Raw genomic sequence first — 23,358 nt, 5'->3', positions numbered from 1 at the left:
AATGTGCAATGTTTGGAATGTGCAATTATGGGAACTGTGCAGTGTGCAATTTATATTACATCTCTTTTGTGACCCCAGAACTTGGGACAACAGATGGAAATTAGCCTTTTGCTATTATCCAATGTGTTTAGGTTCATGTTATATCATGTCTGTTCATTAAAATGCACTTTCCCAATCAAATAAATACATAAAAAATAAACAAAATTTAAAAAAAATGATGAGATAACAACATTATAACGTGGCATAACATAGGACTTTAATCTATAATCCTTAAAACCACACTTTTTTATGGTGACAATCACATTCATTTCAATAGAGAATTTGAGAAACATTTTGCTGCTAAAATGATACAAAGTAGTCGTAGTAGTCGTAGCCGTAGTACGTAAATGTTGTTCATGTATACAAAGAAGTCAACACTGCACCTCAATTTAAAAAAAAAAGCCTTAATGTAAACCTATTTTGTCGTCCTTATCACAAGATTGACTGTCAGGATATATTTCTCCTAAATCCTTCTCCTCATCTTCATCTATATATCTGACATGGACCCTCCCTGAGTCTATCCCGCAGCAGCAGATGCATTGACCTCTCTGCCCTCTCCTCGGGCTCCCTTTCTCTTTTATTGGTCATCCCTCACTCTCCTTCCGGGGGTCAAAAGAAGCCTCCCTCCGTCCGCCAACAACACCAAACCTCCACCAGGGAACGAAATATATCTATGAGCAAACAAAATATATACCTCCGCTTCCCCGTCTCCAATTTCCCCCCTTATCTTTAGATCGACCACTATCTTCCAGAGCTGGTTTATGTTCTTAAAACGCTCCAAACATTGACGCAGTGGAGGAGCCAATGTGCTGACATGCTTGGTTTAGAGAGTAGTGACACCACCCGAGGATAATATTGTTTTTAAGAGCCATAAATGTGCCCAATCCAGCTCGTAATAACCATTCTCCCTCTGCCGGTGGAGGGCGGAGGGGCTGTGGTATAAGTCTAGACAACAAATGGAGGTGAAGTCGTGGTGGAAATCTCTCAGTAGAGTATACAAACTGGTCTAGTGCGTTTTATCTGGTGTGCAATTCATAGTGAGGAACGATAGCGATCTGAGCACTGAGCAAAGAGCCTCTGTGTTCAAAGGAAGCTATTGGTTTGTGGTTTTAATGTGTTCTTTCAACGTGCGGGGGGGTTCGATTCTTCTGCGTGCTGTTGTTGTGTACTTTCGCAAGACACTTTACTCATTACCTGTGTATAAAAGTTAACGTTAAGCACCTTCAAGTCACCCAAAGCGCTTTAAGGAACCATCCACCCATTAATTTATGCACCAATTTAAGCAAACACCGGGGGCAAAGTGGGTTAACTGTTTTGCGCCCAAGGACACAACAACAGGAGTCATCAATTTTTTACTCCAAAAGAAGCAAACAACAAAGTTAAATCTGTCAACTGGACAAATCTTGTAGGAGTGAAGACGTTTCGCTGCTCATCCAAGTCGTTTCTTCAGTTCTGGTCAGATGCTGGTGGCCACTGCCTTTTAAATCTAACTGAGGGGAGGGGCTAACTACACTAAAACTGTAAACAGCTATTGTCTCCAGTTTCAGCTGTAACTAACCTATTCAGCCCTTAACGACCCTGCTATTGTTCTCATTGTTCTGGGTCTGAGGATGGAGTTGTAGATGGGGGAGAGATTATGTCTCAGGCCCCCATTTCTGTTTAAGGAAGGATTCTCTTTCCTAACAAAAATAGCTTCTTTAACTCCTCTGTCAAACCATTTCTTTTCTAAGATCTGAACTTCACTGTCTTCAAAGGAGTGGTTAGTGGCTTTGAGATGGAGATGTACAGCAGACTGGTGTCCTGAGGAGCTCTCACGCCGGTGTTGGTCCATTCTCTTATGGAGCAGCTGTTTAGTTTCTCCAGTGTAACGCTCACTGCACTCTTCACTACACTGAATGGAGTAGACCACATTACTTTGTTTATGGCTTGGAGTTTTGTCCTTAGGGTGAACCAATTTTTGCCTTAAAGTGTTTGTGGGTTTGAAAAAGACAGGAATCTCATATTGTCTGAAGATTCTCTGAAGTTTTTCAGACACACCCGCAGTGTAAGGGATGATAACACCTCTCTTTCTAGGTTCAGATTCCCTGTTGTCCTGTTTTTTTTAGCTCTCTTAGATCTATTGAAGGCCCATTTTGGATATCCACAAGCAGAGAGGGCTTTCTCCACATGTTGCTCCTCCTTTACTTTTCCCTCTGTGTTTGTAGGCACCACTTGAGCTCTGTGGTGTAGTGTCCGGATCACTCCGAGTTTGTGCTGCAGTGGATGGTGTGAATCAAACAGCAGGTATTGGTCCGTATGTGTAGGCTTCCTGTAAACTTCTACCTGGAGTCGCCTGTCCTCTCCTATTGTTACTGCACAATCTAAAAAGGACAGTTTGTTCTCCTTGGCTTCTTCCCGTGTGAACTTGATCCACAGCATTAATATGTGCAGTAAAAGGCTCCAGATCCTGAATTTTGAAGGTCGTTCCAGCCAAGTAGACTATCTCGCACCAACAAATCCTATTTTGTTGAAGTTAAAACTAGTAAAATTGTTTGATCGTGTTGATTTGAGCACAGCCGTAATGATGTACAAGGTGTATAATCATAAGCTCCGCCCCTTTGTTTACGTTTGTTATTCGAACAGAGACAGTCAATATCATGTTACACGAACAGGTATATTCAAAAAAAGTAAAACTAGAACCAGTAAAAAGCATCATTGTGTTTTTGTTCGAGGGGTTAGTGTGTGGAGCGATCTTGATGATGAATTTCAAAGCTCCTACACAATAGAAACATTTAAAAAAAGGGACAGTATAAAACATTACTTTTTGAAAATTACAGGACTCAGGAATGATTTATGTGAATTGCTGTGGTTTGTAGTTTTTCTTTTGTAAATATTGAGTCACTTGTTGTAGAACTGATGCTGCTTTTCTTGGAATTCTTGTGCGTTATTATTATTAAATCGGGTTAGGCATTATAAGTCATTTTTTCTTCAGTCTAAACCTGTTCGGTCATGATAGAAATGTTATGTACGACCTTATACAAGCTGAATAATGTTTGTTTTTGAATGTAATGACCGAATAAATAAAAATAAAATACTATCTGCGGGAGCTGGAATCGTACCGCCAACCTGTGGGTTCAGTAGATCGGACCATGGGATTCAAACATTTGAATAAACATGACTGGTTGGCGATTGCATTTCTTACAAATAACTTAAAGCAACACTGCGTAACTTTCTGGACTTGGCGCATCGCCTGCACAATGAAAAAAAAAAGTTTGAAACCATACTTTTCCATAAAGATATACTTTTTATTCTACATTGTGGGATATTATAGCAAATGGCAGAAGATTTCCATGGAGACAAGCAGGTGGAGGTCCGTCTGAAGACTAGGTAAGAGTCAGGTTTGTGGAGATGCAAGCACGGTCACGGTAAAGGCGTATGGTTTTCAGTGCAATAAAAACATCCAAACAAATAGAACAAAAGCATGTTTCTATGTTAGTTTATATTTTGTTAAACAGTGGGGCTTTAAAACCGAATCATCGACAAAACAATACGCAAATAATTTAAAAGTTATGTCATGTTTCATTTACAGCTAATTTCACCTGAACAATTATTAGATTCATTATATGTTTAATTGTACAAACGGGCAGTGGGTGTACTGAGGCTTTTGTTCGGTCAGTCACTCACCCTCCTTAGGCATTATTCTATGTTTCTAAAGTTACTTGATGTTGTACTTTAACTTTTCAGTCACAAAGTCTGCAATGGCCAAACAACAGGAGCCTTCACTGTTTGAGCAGCTCAGACTGACTTTCATTGTTGTTGTCAAACTCAGCTGGCTGCCTCCTGGAACTCGCACAATCTGCTGCCGCTGCTAACTTTGAGAGTCGAGCCAAAGCCCCTGCTCTTTTGGAACAATTAAGGGCAAAGTATTAGGCAGAGCACAGCAAGAAACCTTAAAACCTTAGCTGCTTAATGGAAATAATAGTAGTTTATTTTTTATTTTTGTTTGTTTATTTCTAAAAGTTGTGACAGATGACAGCCTCGATTTACATTTTGGATCTGCTTTGGACACACTTTTTTTAAATTTCATATTCAGTTGTTTTTTGTGTTGATGTTGTCATGGTAAACCTATTGATGGCTAACAGTGTAACAGGAAAACATGTAAATAAAGTCATTATTTATAACACACACACACAAATTTTACTAAATAAATAAATAAAATCCCATTTGCTCCCTACCAAAAAATAAATATGAGAAATAAATATGAAAAAAATATATATAAATAAATAAATTAAAAAAGGTAAAAAAAAAAAAAATATATATATATAATAAAAATAAATAGTAATCATATACAAGACGCTATCCTACATACAATATTTTCCGGACTACACGTCGCTCCAGAGTATAAGTCGCACCAGTGAAAAAATGCAGAATAATGAAGAAAAAAAAACATGTTGCACTGAACTATAAGTCACATTTTTTGGGGAAATTTATTTTACAAAATCCAAGACCAAGAACAGACATTTTATCTTTAAAAGGCAAGTTATAATAAAAACAATAAAATAGAGAATAACAGGCTGAATAGCAGAACAGCACGCTAACATAACACATTTATATTTATTCAGCTACATGAAGCATAGACAAAACTGAATATGTGTCTAACTGTTAATATCTTACGTTAACAAACCAATCAGGGAACTAAAGCATAAAAAACAAGCTAACAAGTTTACTCTCAATTTGACGCCAAATCACTAAATCCATTGAATTCTTCATCCTCGGTGTCGCTTCTGAACAACTCTGCCATAGAGTGTCCTCACGCAATTGTCAGTGTGAAAATAACACGTATATAAGCTGCATCTGAGTATAAGTCGCACCACCGGACAAACTATGAAAAAAGTGCGATTTATAGTCCGGAAAATATGGTAGTTGTTTCTTTGTCATGGCACAAAATCACAGAAGTGGGCGGGGCTAAAAGCTTAAACTAACATGTTCTTGAGGCATGGTTTGAAATCAGGTACAAGGGTTTGAACATAACACTAGTTACTCACACAGGCTAGTCTTTCGAGCGCTACAATGTGTGTGCCGACTATAAAGGTTGCACATGCACAAAGACTGTTAGCTTTGACTCTGATCAGTTCATATCTAACAGCATATGAAGAGCAGACTGTATTTCTTTATCTCCACCTGGCAAACCCACACTCTCACTGGAAAGCCTTCACTGACACCCACCTGCGGCGATCATGTTTTTAATCTGTTCAGGAAGCCACAGAAACAGGTGCAGTGACAACCCCGCATTCAGGAAGCAGACCTCGTCAATCTCACAACGCATCTGATCTGACGTGTGTGTAGAAGGTGCAGTGGAAGTGGTGTGAAAGTACAGGATAAGGGGAACTTATCGTGGACGTGTGAAAGAGCTGGTAAAAGTGAATAGTTATTGTAAACAGAGCAACTGTTAATTTAAGGACAAAAAGTGAAAACAATGATTTGGATTCTAAATAGTGATTGTTTACATGTATTACAAAATAAAATATACATAAAAAAAAAATAAAAAAAATAAAATACAATAAATAAAAAAATACAATTAAAAAAATAAAATAAATAAAAAATAAATAAAATAAAACAAAAAATTTGTTTCCTTTCAAGCCAAGATGCATGGGACTATTTTGGGACTCCTTAAAACTGCTTTCAACCATGTTAGTCACAGTGTTCCGTCATCAAAAAACAAAAAAACATACTTGTTGTATTTAGCTACTTTCTCTCTGCTTTGATGAATCCTGTAAACTAATTAAAAAAAAGTCCCAGGATTGTTACGTCACAGGTAAAGTTCAGTTGGTCACTTGCTTCGCTTTTAAATCCATAAATAATCACCAGACACTTTCTGATTTCTGTTTTCAGGTGATGCATTATTTTACATTTTTAAAAAACCCAAAACATTTCCTTTAAGTATATTGAGCAATGTGCCAAATTTGACCTTCCATACTTCAATTTTTCAATGACGATCTGGGCCTGCACCAGGGTTTTAGCGAGTGGATAATTGGTTTCAGGTTGGTCAGTTTCAGAAAAGCACCATGATGAATTCGTTATTTCAAAATGTACTACTTTTATGTAAGTGCTTTTGAAAATGGACGACAGCCATTTCAGTTTACTTGGTATGTTAAAGCTTCATAGTTTAAAGTGCCCATATTACTCTATTTTCTGATCTATGTTATAATATGATTTCCTCATCAAAAATGGAGTTTTGTTTTGTTTCAGTCGCACATGTTTAACACACAAACCCTGCATATTTACTCTGAGTTCTCCTCTCAAACTGAAAACACTCTGTTGCACCTTGTGATGTCATGTGGTAATACAGGAAGTGCTCCACTGTGTTTATTAACTCCACACATTTTCCCTAGAATCATTTGGAGAATTTCAGACCTGGGATTGCCAATCTGCACTGAACTAAAGGCAAAAAGGAGCTGTTAACTTGTTTGAACTTGGGAGATATAGACTGACTAATAATAAAGTGTTACTCAAAGATGTGTGAATGAAAAAAAACAACTCCACATATATTTTTTGAGGAGGTAACAACATTATAAAGTGGTTTAAAGCTCACATGAGTGAATTTTGTCTAATATAGGACCTTAAATTCATAATATTGTTTGGGTATTTTGACTTTTGTATGTTTAGCCTTTGCTCATGTTTTGAATTAGAGACAAAAAGTAGGAAAAAGTAGGAAAATTCCACTTCAGCCATTGCATTTTTGTGACATTAGCTAAGCAGACATGGCATTATATATACATTTTTTTTGTTTGTGTTTTGCGAATACAAGTTTAGCTTTAACAGTCACAAGCCATTTCGTTATTAGCTCCCTTATTACAGGAAGTACAGCTATTTTCTCATCCAAATGACATGCAGATCCCATCACTCCAGGAAGGGTCTACACATCAATGCGTTTTTTTGCACAGCGCTAGGAGCCAATTAGCATGTTGGGGCTTGAATTCCCCAGAGACGCCGGTGTCATGACTGAAGCCCATGTATTCGGAGCTGTCTGTTCTGTCCGGTGGAGTGACAGGTGAGGCGCAGTGGCAGAATGGAGGTAATGATGACTCAAGGAAAGAGACAAGTACTCACCTGCTTTACATTCTGCGCACTTCTGTGGTTTTACATGGCTGCAGGGGATTTCACAGGATGTTCTGTATATAAGGTTGATGTTAATGATATTCAAATGGATTTACATGCCATGCGATTTTATCCGAGGGTGGATGTATGTGTTATCTAGGTTAAGTTTGTGTCATAATCCTTCATATTGCAATAGTACATCCAATTATTCTTAATAAAGCATAAACACAGACTTAAATCATAATGAGCAAATCGTGTACAGTTGTCCCTCGCTATATCGCGGTTCTCATTTCGCGGCCTCGCTGTTTTGCGTCCTGATTGGCTAAGGGACTGTAGACCATTGTCCATCAGTCTCCTCCGTGCTGTGTCTCCTGTACAGCACAGAATGTGTTCAGACAAATTTACATAAATGTTGGATCGCAGTGTGACTCTGAAGTGCTGTATGTTTGCAATTTGTTTTCTCCCCCACAAAACCCACAATGTCGATGAAACGTTCTGAACCGACAAAGACGCTATGAAGGTTTGAACTTTGAGAGAGTTTAAACAAGAGAGAAATGTGAGAAAATGTTAATGCCTGTGTGAGAAAAGTGTATAAAGTGTGTGGTGAGGGGTTTTACAGCCAAAAACATATAGAATAATTGTGAAAAATAAAGCTGACACTTCGCAGATTTCGCCCGTTGCGGGTTATTTTTAGAACGTGACCCCAGCGATAAACAAGGGACCAGTGTATTAAGAATTTTTCAGGCTCAGGGTATCACTATCTGTCAGAAAAGAACAACACTGTATAAAATGTATTTATAGGAGACTACGGCGATAGACTGCTTGAATATCTCACTTGCTTGTTGAACTTTGACATAGAAACTTTTAATACAAGATCTCATGACTGTCTATGTGTAAAAACTGGCTGTACTAGAACTGAAATGGTTATTAAAAGCTTTTGGTAATTTTCTATATTTAGTCTTAGATGACTTTTAAATGTCGGACAATAAGCGCAGTGCATTACAGACTAAAAATGCCACCAATTTACTTAGGACCCAAAAGCAGCACACAACTCGTAAGTAGTTCAACTGTTTATTATCTAGGCTAGTAATCAGGTAACTTTAGCAAGTATCAGGCTGGGTGGGGGGGTCCAGAGGTGCAGGTAGCTTTCAAAAATAAGACAACGACACCGGGACACAGGACAATGCAACTAACTGGAGAAGTATTAGCGATGAAACAGCAAGGAATAGATGAAAAACAGGCGTCCTATACTGCAGGTAATGAGGGAAATTGGATCCAGGCGTTGGATTCAGGTGAGCTCCCAGATCAGGTAAGCCGACGCCCAGTTGGGAGGAGAGAGACAACACAGAAGGGAGGGGGAGACAAGTCCAAGGGAGGATCCTGACAAAAAACGAGTTAACAAAGCTTGCGCACTTGCGTCAGCCGTTTCCCGTCTAGACTGAAATGACGCTTTCATCTGTTCAAAAGAGTATTGGACTTCTACTTTCTACTTTCAAAGTCAAAACTGTGATATTATTAAGTTGTGAAATGTGTTGCAATAGTTCAGATAAATGCTTTTCATGCACAGACGGCCGGACGTAAACTACACAGGAAGTAGAGTCGCGTTTACTGTAACAGCAGCTTCACCTCGATCTTTTCTGGACGCATTTATGTAAACAGACACACGTTAGGATCTACCTTCGCCTTTATACTTTTTACAGAACACTTCAAACTGGATTAATAGTCTTGTTTTGTGGACGAATAAGAATGCTGCAGTTTAACTTTACAACCGTATGAGAGGTGAGTAATAAAGTCGTCTTTCGCTGCTTCCCGAGTTTGTATCTTGCGCCTCTCTGCTCTGTTTTATTGGCTGTTGCCGTGGTGATGTTTTGTGGTTATGTGACCGAGCAGCTCAGAGTCACACTGACACAGCACACACGAGGAGATGAGGAGCGCAGCGGACTCAAAAATCACATACGAGGAATTCGGGGAGAAGCAAATCATGTCTTAAATCGGGCAAATGATCCTGTAGCGTGAGGCTGGTTTTAGCTAGATCCTTGTCCCATGGCTTGAAAATTGGGTGATGCGGCAGCTTTGAGAGTTGATAAAAGAGTAGGGTGATCAGATTTTCAGAATTCAAAACTAGGACACACCCGGGTTGGGATGGTTGGTATAAAGAAAACTGAAGAGAACATTCTCGACGCACTTGTGGGTCAGTCATGATCTGAGGGACTTCTGTTGGTGCATTTTTATTGTCTTATACTCATTTTCGAGCACGGTTTGCTGTATTTTAGTGAAACAAATGACTATATATAATGTTTTTTACTGTTGGTAGGGAGCAGATTGGTAAAAAATAGAAAAATGTCTTGGGACAAATGGATGTTTTTGGATAAATCTGCTCAAAACTGGGACTGTCCCGGGTAAATAAGGATGTCTGACCACCTTATAAAATGGACATATATCGATAGAGCCCACTACATTTGGTCAAAAATAGGAACATTTCTTGAATTAAACTTGGACAAATTGATGTTTTTGGATAAATCTGCTAGGACATGGGACACAGGGCTCAAAACTGGGACTGTCCCGGGTAAATAGGGATGTCTGGCTACCTTATAAATATAAAATGGACACATATCGATAGAGCCCACTGCATATACAAATGAGATTGGTCAAAAATAGGGACATTTCTTGAAAAAAATAGGAAAAATTGATGTTTTTGGATAAATCTGCTGGGACAGGAGACACAGGGATCAAAACTGGGACTGTCCCGGGTAAATAGAGATGTCTGGCTACCTTATAAAATGGACATATGTCGATAGACCCGCTGCATATGCAAATGGAGGTCTGCCTTTTGACATGTAGCAACACGCTTCTACACAAATGCTAACTCTATACTTCCTTTTTGCAAGTTAACAGCAACAGAAGCAATATACGCACAGAAATATGGCTTTAAAACAGTGGGGCTGAACCAATCGAATAGTAATGATTTCCCTCCTCAAACTAATTATAAATTCTTCAACTCATGCTCATCCAATAACACAACCATCGAATCATAATAGCGAAAGCCGGAGTCCTATTGATAGTTCTCTCACATCAGGCGGTACGTGGTGTAGTAAATGTAGATGAAGCTTTGAAGCTCCACTTTGAGGTGCTACTTCAAAGAAAAGATATGGGGTAAATGAGAAACCCAACACTCCAACGGGGCAGAAAAGACTGATGCAAACATGCTACTAAACATGTAAACGTGCACATTAAAGACGGAGCGCACGCTGGGAAAACGGTCCATCAATCGGATCCAAAATGGTGTCCTACCTTCTATGTGAAACCAACGGCAGATATGAGCAAGTGCCCCCCGCTGCGCAATCAAAGGGGAGGTAAGTATGTAGATTCATATAAAATGCTAGTTTAAAGGAACTATATGTAGCCTGGAGATAGAGGACACAACTTTTCCTGTGTATATCGACAGGCAGTGTCTCGTGAAACCTCAGAACCTTCAGGATTTATTCAGAACCTGTACTAGCGCTGATTAATGATGGCTACAGGTGCTGGGTTTAAGGTAGTTACGATTCAGATCAGAGAGTTCTTTTAGGTTTAAACCAAGTGGATTTCTGCATTAAAAATGAAGCAGAAGTCCTAGATAATAGACTCATGCGAGGCTCATTCTCCATTCTGTTTGGGTAAGTGTCTTGAGAGCCAAAACACCAATTATAACACAAAGAAATGAGACATCACGTCCAATGTTTTTGTAAGTTGGAATAACTCAGCATTGCAATTATCAAAAAGCTATGTTTGATTTGAACGTATCTATCTTTGGGGAAACAGATCGGACAATCTCGCATACAGTTACTTTAATCCACTAGTGTTTTATAGGTTTAATTCATTCAACTACAGTCATTAAAAGTAGAAGTCATTTTGCAGTCATGAATAAAGAAAAAGTACTGCTCTTAATAAGTGGATTTAGAAGTTTGCTAATTTCGGTGCACAAAAATGTTAAAATATGTTTAAAAATAGATCCTGAATAAAATAATGCAGTGTTTCTCATAGTGGGGGGCCTCGGTAGCTTTGCAGGGGGCCCCCAAAGATTGTCCACATAACAAGCAAGAAAGAAACTTTACTTTTAAATCAACTTTACAGAAGATGTTTTTATTTCTTTGTATTAGTATTAAGCCGAGTGTGAAGCGGCTGGGATGAGAATCAGCTCCTCCAAATCCGAGGCCGTGGTTCTCAACCGGAAAAGGGTGGTTTGCCCTCATCAGGTGAGTAGAGAGTCTGAAGTGGAGGAGTTCAAGTATCTCAGGGTCTTTGTTCACGAGGAAGGGACAGATGGAGTGTGAGATTGACAGGCAGATTTGTGTATCGGACTGTCGCGGTAAAGAAGGAGCGGCGTCAAAAGGCAGAGCTGTTGATTTACCGTTCGATCTACGTTCCTACCCTCACTTACGGTCATGAGCTGGGGGACTACATCTCTCAGCTGGCCTGGGAACGCCTTGGGGTCCCACCGGAGGAGCTGGAGGACGTGTCTGGGGTGAGGGAAGTCTGGGAGTCCCTGCTTAGACTGCTGCCCCCATGACCCAGCCCCAGATAAGCGGAAAAAAATTGATGGATGGAGTATTAAGCCCACAGAGATGAGTTGTTTAGCATATACATTTAAGGAGAAAACATTACATATTATTTTACATGTAGTTGTAAAAGGTAATTTCTGGTCAGTTCGCTGGTGGACACACTGCCTTATATCTATATCTAAGGGATTGTCCACCAGTAATCTAACCAGAACTGAAGAAGCAGCTTGGATGAGCAGCGAATCGTCTTCACTCCAACTTTTTATCCAGCTGACCGATTTGAATATATATTTTACTCCAGATAATACCTGGATGACCGAGAGATTACACAGACATCTCGAAAGTGAATTTTATAGATTACAGTAGATAATATTGCAAAAAAAAAAAAACATTTTCAGTGAGATTGGATGTGAGATGATTTCAGGAAACACTATGCTAATACCAATAGAGTAACGTATCCAGATAAGAGTCATTATAATGGTGCATAACATTAACACATACAGCCATATGTTTCAGATACATCCCTCAAAATACTGCAAATACTACATTTAGGTTTGGAGAATGCTTGGGCAAAATATGTGTTTCTGTTTGTCCATGTTCCCAGTAGAACTTTGAGACCAGCAGATGGTTTTGGGATGGTCCAAGGTCCCGGCTAAAATCTCGAGGGAATCTGGCTTTTGCTGTAGCTGATCCCAAACTCTGAAACAATCGTCCTCCAATCTTTAAATATTTTGAAGTCTTTGTTGAAAACTCATTTGTTAGCACTGGCTTTTAACACAAGCTGAGCGGGACACTTTTGTATTGTTTTGGCATGTTTTGTTTTATAAGAATGAACTTCATATCGACTTTGTACAGTACTTTTGGCAGCTGTGGTCGTTTTAAAATGCGCTTTAGAAATTCTTTTGACTTGACCTTTTCAAAATATTTAAACCAGTCTTAAACTTGTCAAGATTGCCTCTATGCCTAACTCTGACTAATACAAAAATACTGGAATTACATAAGAAAAAAACCCACTCTGAACAAACTATACAAGTACTTTTGACTTTGAAGGACTTAACATATATTACAACCCCATAAAAACATGTATATACCAAATATCACCTGCTCATTTAGTTCATGATATACTTCTTATTGACTATGGAAGGACTCTGGATCAATTTTAACGCATCACAAGACTGGTAGCTTCGTTTTTATATCCGCGATCTGTCTACCGTTTTATTTTCTTATAAATGAAGAAATCAATACACATACAAGTCCCATACGAGCTCGCGTCTTCAGACCCTGTAAACATATTTCCTATTTACGTTCTTCAGTGATAACAGCTTATCTTTTCAACCTTGACTTTGCTCAAGATGTAATTGGGTCTGTGTGCGTTTAAAATCATATTCTAATACATGCAGAATCAGTGTTTTTGATTCACATATGCAGATTCCACACTGCACATTGACTTGTTTGTGAGATTTCACAGTCTGCTCTCTCCTGGGTCTTGTTTGCACCTCGCTGTTGTGCCACTTACCTGTTTTTTCTCACGTGTTTTTTTTGCTTTATTTCACCCCTCTGGCCTTGTGAACCTTATATGTTTGTTCGTGGAAATGACAGATAACTTCATCACTACTTCTTCACTTTCATCTTTTTATGTTGAAGACGAGGTTACCAATGTTATACATGTAGAATTTGTGTTTTTTGTAATATTTTATAGAAATTACAACAGATGAGAGAAACAAATGCATAGTTTTGTGGAAAAATGTCTCATTCCAGCACCAGATAAGGGAAAGAAAATGTATTTATTTATTTTTGCCGGAAATGTGCCGCCATTATGGTTCTAGCTTCTAATGTAAACTCTAAGAGAAACATGGATTAACTGCCCTAGTTATCAGTATTAGTATCAGGGACTCCCAGACTTTACTCAACCCAGACCCTGAGATGTTCCCAGGCCAGCCGAGAGATGGGGTCCCCAGTGTGAACTCGGGGGTGACCCAGGACATGCTGCACGGTGTTCTATGGCTCTAGCTCGGGTGTCAAACACATTTTCACCGAGGGCCACATCAGCAAAGTGTCTCCTAAGATGGAAAATAAATCTAGCTACTTTTTTTAACTTGATAATTAACTGTTTCTTACTTATTCAAGTTAGAAATATTGCACATGCATTTGCCTAGATGTAAAAATATGGCTGTATCTCCTGATATAATGACATTTTAAGACCATTATACCTTTTAATTTACCCAGTTGAGGGCCACATAAAATTATGGGGAGGGCCACATTTAGCCCACGGGCCTTGAGTTTCACACATGTGCTCCAGCTCCTAATGTAAACAACTGTAAACCCTAAGGGAAACATGGATTAACTGCCCTATTTATCAGTATTAGTATCATGGACTCCCAGACTTCCCTTACCCCAAACACTTCCTCCAGCTCCTCCGGTGGGACCCCAACGCATTCCTAGGCCAACCAAGAGATACAGGTCGCAGCATTGGTCCCAGGAGAGACCCAAGACACACTGGAGCTGACCTGGGATCGCCTTGGGGGTCGTATCGGAGGAGCTGGGGGAAGTGTCTGAAGTGTCTGCTGCTCCCCCAGAAAAAACAGATGGATGAATGGAAGGGAAATCAGTTTTTCGGTGATTTTGAGCTTTCAGTTCTTCCCAGTTCTTCCAACACAGCACCACTAACCCCAATATCTATGACTGTGTGACATTAGCTATAGAAAAAAAACATTAACTTGTTCTTCATCAAAACATAACCTTCTTGTGTGTGAGACGCAGTGGAAATAAGTCGCAGCTAATAAATAATGTACACAGTCTTAAAGTTACATAATTGTCGACAAAAAGATAAGAACAAAGCATTAATTTAAAATGCATTACATAAAAACTATTTCAAAATCTATCTGTTGTAATGATTTACTCAAGCGTAGCGGCTGGGTTCATTATTTTCCCACCTGCCAGAGGGTCAGTGGTTCAAACCTCTCCAGTCTGTTCCATCGTTGTTTTATCCCTGTAGATACAACTCAGCTACATCCAAAATTCTCTCTGGCTGCCTCAGATGTAGTAAATAAAACAAAAATAACAGTAGAAAGAAGCTGAAAGAAAAGTTGAACTGTTCTTGCTCACTGGACAATTGCAAAAAAACAAAAAACAAAACCTATCTGCTATGTACAAGTTGATTGCATGAATACACAACTGGTCGTGTGGTTGCCTGTGCCATCTGTACAGCAGTGCGCTAAGAAAATAATCTATTTAATTTCCCCGGCGAGCGCAGGTGTTATCAGTTATCTGCTCCTCAGAGACTTCTAAAGCAGATAAATGTACTTCTTCCAATGAGATAGATCCACCTTCCCACATGTGCCCCACTGTGCTGCCTTCTGGGAAACCAAGAGGAGTCCATGTTTGTGGCTTTAATACAACTGCAGCCTGACCAACTTCATTTATCAGAATCAATAAGAAAGTGTTGTTGTTGGAGATAGGCCTGACCCAAGAAATAGATGCTGTTGGGAGCGTGTAATGTTTTGCAAAACAGCTATGGGATTTCAGAAGGGATATTATTTGAAATTTTGCAGAGAAAAATGAAATCATCCCTGTGTTTATTTATACTTTTGGGTATTTTCACATGTTTCCGTACAACTATAACATTAGAAAAGTACCTACGTCGACCCAGTACCATATAAAGTCCATACAGAAAGCCCCAATTTCACGTTTTTTTCTCCATTTGGTATGTTTTGTTTAAGGGTAACAAGCGCAATGTAACTCTTTTTTGGAAGGTCGGCCACTTGCTCGTCTCCGTGGAGATGTTAGCGGTTTCACTTGAATTTTTTATAGTATCATAGCGTTCTGGTGGAAGGAAACTCGCTGGATCTCATCTGGTTGTTTATTTTCTGAGCGCGAGGGCTACTTTTGGCTGTAACCCACGCCAAAACAAGAGCAAAACAGCAGCAGTCTCAACTCTCTAGAGCCTCCAAAACAGACCAGTAACTGACAAATACAACCTCGTATCAACTAAGTGTCACTTACAAAAGCAGTCACAAGAACAACAAAAGGTGTCAACCCTGAACTAAACCCAAAATATCACATTACACTATAATATGAAATGTATTTTTTGTTTTATTGTTCAAAAACACCTTGAAAACATCCCTTCTAACTGCTTTTACTGTCAGGAGGCTCGCATCTCCACAGATCTGACCTCCAACTTGGTCTGGTCACTGTACCAGGCAAAAAAAATGTAATCTCCATGGCGACAAGCACGTGAAAAGTGACATAACACACCTACATCATGTTATTTTTTGACAGATTTAATCGTTTTGGATCATTTGAACCATGATGACAGTGTCAAGTTGGGATTTTTTTTCCCACTCATGACTAAACTGCAAATGAAAAAACAAAAAAACTACAAACTACAACTTTCATTCTACCATGAATATCTGGCTGACTGTTCGAGGTCAGTCCACTTGCACAGTTCTAGAAATATTATGAACTCCAAGGATGCAGAAGCTCTTAATGTTAAAAGCATGATTTTGCATATGGTTAAGGGTTAAACTATAAATAAAACAGTGTAGCGATAATGCAACTTGTCAGCTCCTACACATACGCTGCTGCCTACTGTTTTTGTATATGTGGTTTAGCAGCTCTGAGTGTAGCTGTTGTGTACTCAACCTCCCGCTGGGTCATAAGCGTGAACAGCCATTTTAAATTAAGTCTGTATAACTGGGAGCATCTGTGTAAATTAATGTTACTTTTCTTAGCCAATTACATCCACCAAAAAATTATACAAAACAGTTGGGTAGAGCATAAGACTGTATATATAAATGGACATAGCTAACCTGATAAGCTGTTGCTCCTCTTTCCATAACTGCTGCTCTCAGACTCGTCATTTTGGTTTGAAAATGTTCATATTAACCCGCTCCACATGATTCTGATATTTTTACTTCACTATTTTGCCCGTAAATCAACATATGAACATTAATAACAGACAGAACAGGCGCCTTCTTTCCCTGAGGTCACTCCCGCTACCGTTATCAACAGGTTGGATTGACAGCGTCGCTAAGTGTTCACTTCCTGCTAAACCGGTGGTGCAGGCAGGAAGGGGTGTTACCTTCATCAGTCTCGCTCCGGATTGGCTCTTTGGTTGCTATGATACTGACGGTTGAAATTCGGCTCCAAATTGGCCCTATAACCGCTAGCCTCGATGAGCTTCATTTAGCTGGAGCTGAACGCTGTGGGTGACGTCTACTCAGTCCACGTCTATAAACAGTGTGTTTAAAATGTGCAGACAGAGTGTTATCGGTCGTTCTACTGCCGTAACAGCCTCCAGTTCAAAGGTCATACTCAAAGGCCTAATGTACATGTCCTGCCGATACTTCAATAAATCGCTGACATATTGACGCTAATTTAGATCATTCAAATCATTACAAAAATATAAAAAATAAACAAACGTGTAATTCTATAACCTAGGTGTGGCTTGTGAAGTTTGTTTTCTCCTTATTCTAAATGACCTTATACTGGCTAATACCTGCTAAAGCTAATTGACCTTTACAATCCAGCTACAAGCGTCCAAGCCTGTAGGGAGTTTGCAACAATTGGCACATGGATAAGGAGTTAATGTCATAGAGTTAACGTCTCTGTGTCAAAATGCTGTTTTAAATAACTCATTATTGTCAGAATTTCAGTACGCATTAGGGCTGTGGTCGACTGAAGACTTGTCCTGCCAATCCATTCATTGACTAAAAAGGGGGCGTGGCAAAAGCTCTCAAAACTATTACTATCATGCAAGTAAACTGGAGCCAAATGTAAAAGAATACAGTCAAACATAAGTTAAGTTCAACAGAAAGCGTCCTTCAAACAGAAAAATCTTTAATATGACAAATCAGGCAGATAAACAACTTCAGAACAAATGTCTTTATTAAAATCAACTTAAATCTCTGTCACTATGGGGGCTCTCCAATCAGAAACCAGGAATAAGCTCTCAACAGCCTCGCTCGAATACAGAGGTTGAGTGGCTCTTGAACGGTCAACAATCTAGCAGAGGGAGGGAGTATTTAAGACTACCCTGGGACGATTAGGGATTGAGTGGCAGCTGCGGGAAAAAACAGGGAGGATGGAAAAGATGAACCGGAATAGGCTGGAAAATGGAGCTGGACTGGGATAAATATGAAAACAATAGGCAGAACAGTGACGTTACTCTATGTATCTGAATCAAACTGCACTCACAAAACGACAACGGCGCAGGAGCTAATGCAAAAACAACAATTTATGAACAAAAAGCGCTAGGAAATGATGATTAGTCTGCCTTTTTACTTTGAATGTCACAGTTCTGCCTGTTTGCATGTTTTTCCTCAGTCCGGCTCCGTTTTTCAGCCTGTTCCGGCCCTTCTTTTGTTAACTCCCTGCTTTCCTTGCAGCTGCCTCTCGTTTGTTAATCAGCGCAGGGTCGTCTATAGATACTGCTTCTGTTCTGTCTGTTCTTGCTAGATTGTTGAACAGTCAAAAGCAAATATCAAGCCCTAAATCTGAAATACCCTGTTGCATTTCTGAAATCTTGTACGTGCATTTATCCCTGTTTGAGTTACCTGTTCTTCCTTTTTGAATTCCCAGTGTTGGATGAGATTTTGTTCATATTAAATAAGACTTTTTCTTTCCTCAGTTGTTTATTTGCCTGAATTATCTGTTAAAAGGACACTTTCTGTTGTAGTTTCTAATTTTGACTCCTCGCTTTGTGTTACATTTGAGTCCAGTTTACCTGTGTGTCAATGAATACCAAATCTTAAGCTAAAACACGCATTGACTAACTTTTGGACGACTAAAACGACATCAACCGATTGAGTCTTAGGCCGTGTCCCGATTCGCCACACTTAGTTGAGTCCATTGAAGGGCACATAATTTCCGGCATGACAAGACCCGTCCCATTTCATGCACCCGACGAATGCGGCAGAAAATATGCCCTGCGTTTCCATGGAGATCAGCCATGAATGATCCAAACACACTTTCCACACTGGTATTTCCAATGATGCACGGGAGAAACAAAGTATATTTTCTTAAAGTTATGTAATACTAGCTTTGTAAATCAGGGACTGCAGATGGAAATTAGCTACTTAGCTATAATCTGGTGCAGAACATCTGTTTTATGCTTAATGTTTCTGTACATGGTCCCCTAAATAAAGACTAAACTAACTAACTAGCTACAACTGGGAAAAATCACCTTGAACATTATATTTGCCAACTGATATTCAAAAGGAAAGATTAATTCCTTACTTTACTCAATCTAAACAGAAATAAACAGCTGCAACGACACCTTGACTCTTCTATGAAATAATAAAGAATTCGAAATAAAACAAATTATTTCAGTGTCCATTTTACACCTTAGGTCATGAGTCAACATCCGTATAGCTCATTAGTCAGTAGTTGTCACGGTTGCTACGTAAAGACAGTGGTTGAAGTACGCTCCATGATGTAGGCCTGTCCCATTTCGGCACGATGGCGGCTACACCCTTCGTCGACTTCAAACAGTACTTCAATTGTGCATTTGTCGAATTGGGACACAGCCGTAGTTCGCACGTCTTTTTCCTTCCTTCCTTCCTTACTCCCACCGTGCTCCACCTCCTCTCCTCCACGCTCCTTCAGGGCTAGCCTCCTGCCCGCGGCTAACATGCTCCGCTAACACCACCTCTCCTCCATCTGACCCAATGCGCCCCGCTTACCTCTGGAGAACCGGACAAACTATATACCTAATCACCAGCTGCTCCTGACAGTTCAAACCCATGGAGCTGCAGGCCAACATGAAACTTCTCCATAATTCATAGCTCGAGTCGAGTCATCCAGCCTTGAGTGATGCTTCGGAGAGAACGTGAGAGAGGAGCGGAGGACCAGGTGGAGCAGTAACTCTATGGAGGTTGTGAAGTTTGATCGGTGAGTTAATTGAAGGTGACGTCTGTGGAGGAGGAGTGCATTTGGGGTGGAGGTGGTGGGGTTTGAGTGTGATCTGGCTGAAATAGGGAGTGCTCTTTAAAAATGGCTGCGCTAAGAGGTTCTGAAGGGAGAGTGCCTCTACAGGATCAACCCGGTATGAAGTGAAACTGTTATTTTTGAGAACGATTTTGACGTTAACGGTTTATTGTTGATATTGCTGCACGTTTGGATTTGGGTTAAAGGGTTTTGTGTAGAAGTAGAAGGAGAATTTGACAGTGCAAGAGTGACGCGCAACTATCCCATGCAAGATTTAATTGTTTGCATCAATCTAATAGTAACCTTATGTGTAAAAAGCATTGGTTTATTGCGATTATTAATACAGTATACATTAATACAACACTGCCTCTGGCTCAAAACAATAGCTCACGTTTAAGTTTTTAATAAAGCTTAGAAAATATGGAAAAATATTAAGATAAGATATGCCTTTATTAGTCCCACAGTGGGGAAATTCCAGTATTGCTCCGCACAGTTCAAGAACAGCAGGAAACTGGTAACATGCAATAAAACTAATTGCTTAAACAATTTAAAAATGGACTTTAAAAAAAAAAAAAAACAATTAAAAGTAGACACCATATAAAATACCAACAAAAACTAAATTAAATTAAACAAAAACTAAAACATTTGTGCCTCGCTGCGAGCAGGGTTTGAACCTGCGCGGGAAGATCCCATTGGATTTCAAGTCCAACGCCTTAACCACTCGGCCATCGCAGCTTGTAAGGGTTCTGATTACGTTATGTTTTAGATATACATTTATTTTTTGTACATTTTTAAATTAATCAAACATTAAAGGCGCACCATGCAACTTTACTGGTGTACGTTCTACCACCTGCTCCTCCTACATGATCACTTCTTTGGCTCACATAAGAATGCATGTTTTTACAGATAATTAAAGAAATAAAAATAAAATCTGTAGAAAAGCAAAATGTCTTGAACTTTTCAGGCTGTGCAAGCAGGCTCCTACCAGAAAAGTTACATAGTGCAGCTTTAATGCTTTTGATTAATGTAAAAATGTAAAGAAATAAAATAAAATTTTAAAAAATAAACAATGTAATCAGAACCATTACAATATTTTTCCACATTTTCTAAGCTTTATTAAAAACTTAAACGTGAGCTATTGTTTTTGAGCCAGAGGCAGTGTTGTATTGTAGCTCAAAGTTAAATGGAACATGGACAGCGTTTAATTTCCATTTATAAAGTGTGAAGTGAAAGTGAAGTTTTCCAGCAGGCTGTGGCTCTGAATAAACTAAATGTAACTAATAAAGCACTTGTTTTAAAATGGTGTTGACACTGCCTCAGATATGTTCACAGTTTACATAGGTGCCAGACAGTGAGGCATACACAGCTTGAGCTCATCCACTCTAACAGCACAGTTTGCAGTTTATATACAAGTAAAAACCTCAAAGCAGACCTATTGTGCTTTTGTCTGCTCTACAGTTATAACATAAACGGGTGTCGTAGATTATAATTTATTTTAAATCGCAATATTCATCAAAAACAAGTTAAAAAAGCAACAGTCCACTGCCTTTTGTGTTAGAAAACTGTGGTACCCAAAGTGAGCTAATGTCATGGTAAACAAAGAGTAAGAATGCAAGTTTTTAAAGGTAGATCATTTAAATCCGATCCTGTTGAATAGATAAAGCAATAACATATTCATGGACACAAGTCAATCACAGACTCTCCATGAGAAAAGATACACAGTGCACCTTTAATAAATGATGAATATACAAAAATAATTGCACATTATTTGGTGTCAATATTGTCTCTATATATAGTTACAACTTGTATTAAATATATACGTTGTAATCAGACTGTATAAAGAAGTGGACTAAGTGAGTGTGACGTCACCCAGAGAGTTCGGCTCCAGGAAATTGAAGCTCGTTGTGGCGAGTAGATATAGGGGCCGATTTGGAGTGGAGTTCCATATTTGGACCATGAGATTTATAGCAACCAAAGAGCCAATCTTGAGCTATGCTAATGGTTTAGCAGGGAGAGGTGCTTAGCGGGAGTGACCTCGGTGAAAGAAGGCGCCTGTTAATGTTCATATCTTGATTTTTACGGACAAAATACCAAAATTTAAATATTAGGATCATGTAGAGTGGGTTTTGTTTTGTTTCAATGTAAAGTGTCACTGGAGCAAGAAGTGCACGCACGATCACTTCCTATATGGAACACTGGGGCTAGCAGGTTAGCTATGTCCATTTATATATACAGTCGATGGTTGTAATTAATAAAAAATAAACATCGTCTATAGAAAAATGGACCTTGAGTTTGTGGACTTGGTTATACTGTACTATTTATTCTATTTATTTGGAGGATAAGCCCCTTGAGATGGGCCATCATGGGGTTTTCATCCAACAAAGACAGATACAGTAGAGCAGATAGTAGGCTACATAAATTCAAAATAAAACATAGTACAATTCATACACAAGGTTATTCAAAGTGCTTTATGGAATAAGAAAGGCATTAAAATCACAATCCAATGAAAACATAAATAATCATCATCAAATTAACATTAAAGAAGAAAAGTGCAGAATAAAAATCTTTCAATTAAAACATTTCTTCTAAATCGAACTGCAGGCTGAGACGGTGCAGAAAAGATTCAAAGCTCGGGCCACATAGAGCTCTGGAGGTAATTAAGTTGACAGCAGTTTGACTCCAGCCACGTTGTTTTGAGTGCATAATGTATTCTGCTAATGACAGTGCGAGGCGGCTAACTGGCCTGTCGTCACGCTACACGCTAAGCACTTTAGCACTGACCACACTTAGCTCCGAGCAGCAGTCATGTGGTGGAGCGGACATTTTTAGAAGCGTCATTAAGCCGAGCACTTATACACACGCACATTCATTTTGCCTAACTGCGCGCTATTCATTTACTGAGGTTATGGCTAGGTTTTTATTGTTGCTATATTCTGTCTGTAAGGTTTATGGGCTATAGGAAAAAGATGTGCGTCTATGGGCGAGGATGGTTTATTTGATGAAATGTTGCAATTATCAGCGGCGTAAGTCTGTCCAACGCAAAATGTGAATCGTTAAAATATGAAATACATGTTTACTTTACTAAATGTTGTTGATATTTTGCAGTAACATGTTTGTGTATGTGATTATACTGCCTTATTTCATTAAAAAAGACAAGACAAGAAAAATAAAGCGCTTTTGACTCCCTGACAGTGCATTCTCATAAAGGAGCAGCAGGGGGAGCTTTACTGCTGAAAGTGACTTTGTTCTGCTTTAATCATGTTAATATACTTCAAATATGGAAAATATTGTACTCTAACTAACATCTAATTGGCCCGAGCGAGTAACGATGCAATTGGAGAGGGGCATTTTTTCTTTGTGGGTTATTTTTTTAATAAGAAACTCACAAAAAGCTGAAAAAAACGCCTGACCGGATGAATTAGATGGAATTTCTGCCGCCACGTTGTCATATATTTAAAGTTTTTTATCCAAATGGGCCCAAAATCCACATACTACGATATGTTGATAATCAATAGTTACCCTTTTTTGCTTTTTTAAAATTATTTTTTTGATATTCATTAAGGTTTTCATGCAGCACACCATCCAAAAACAGTCTTCATTTTCTGTTACTTTGATCACGGCCACATGTATTGCCTTAATGAGCTATATTTTTTACCAGCAGTGCAAAATCAAACCCTGAATAGTGCAGAGTAATGAGCACATTACCGATTGGGACTATAGCGCCCCCTATAATACACATAAATGGTCCAAAATCATTCAATTGTGACAAAACCTGGGG

At 39.1% G+C, this 23,358-nt stretch overlaps 1 non-coding gene across 1 annotated transcript; it reads right to left on the bottom strand.

The window, feature by feature from the left end:
* Nucleotides 1-20,233: 20,233 nt before the first annotated feature.
* On the bottom strand, nucleotides 20,234-20,315 carry trnas-uga (transfer RNA serine (anticodon UGA)). The gene has a single exon. It is a non-coding gene; the product is annotated as a tRNA-Ser (tRNA).
* Between the last annotated feature and the right edge of the window lie 3,043 nt (nucleotides 20,316-23,358).

Source organism: Periophthalmus magnuspinnatus, chromosome 24, assembly GCF_009829125.3.
Source record: "Periophthalmus magnuspinnatus isolate fPerMag1 chromosome 24, fPerMag1.2.pri, whole genome shotgun sequence".
NCBI lineage: Eukaryota > Metazoa > Chordata > Actinopteri > Gobiiformes > Gobiidae > Periophthalmus > Periophthalmus magnuspinnatus.
The sequence above is the reverse complement of the archived record's forward strand: the minus strand, read 5'-3'. Positions and strand labels throughout refer to the sequence as shown.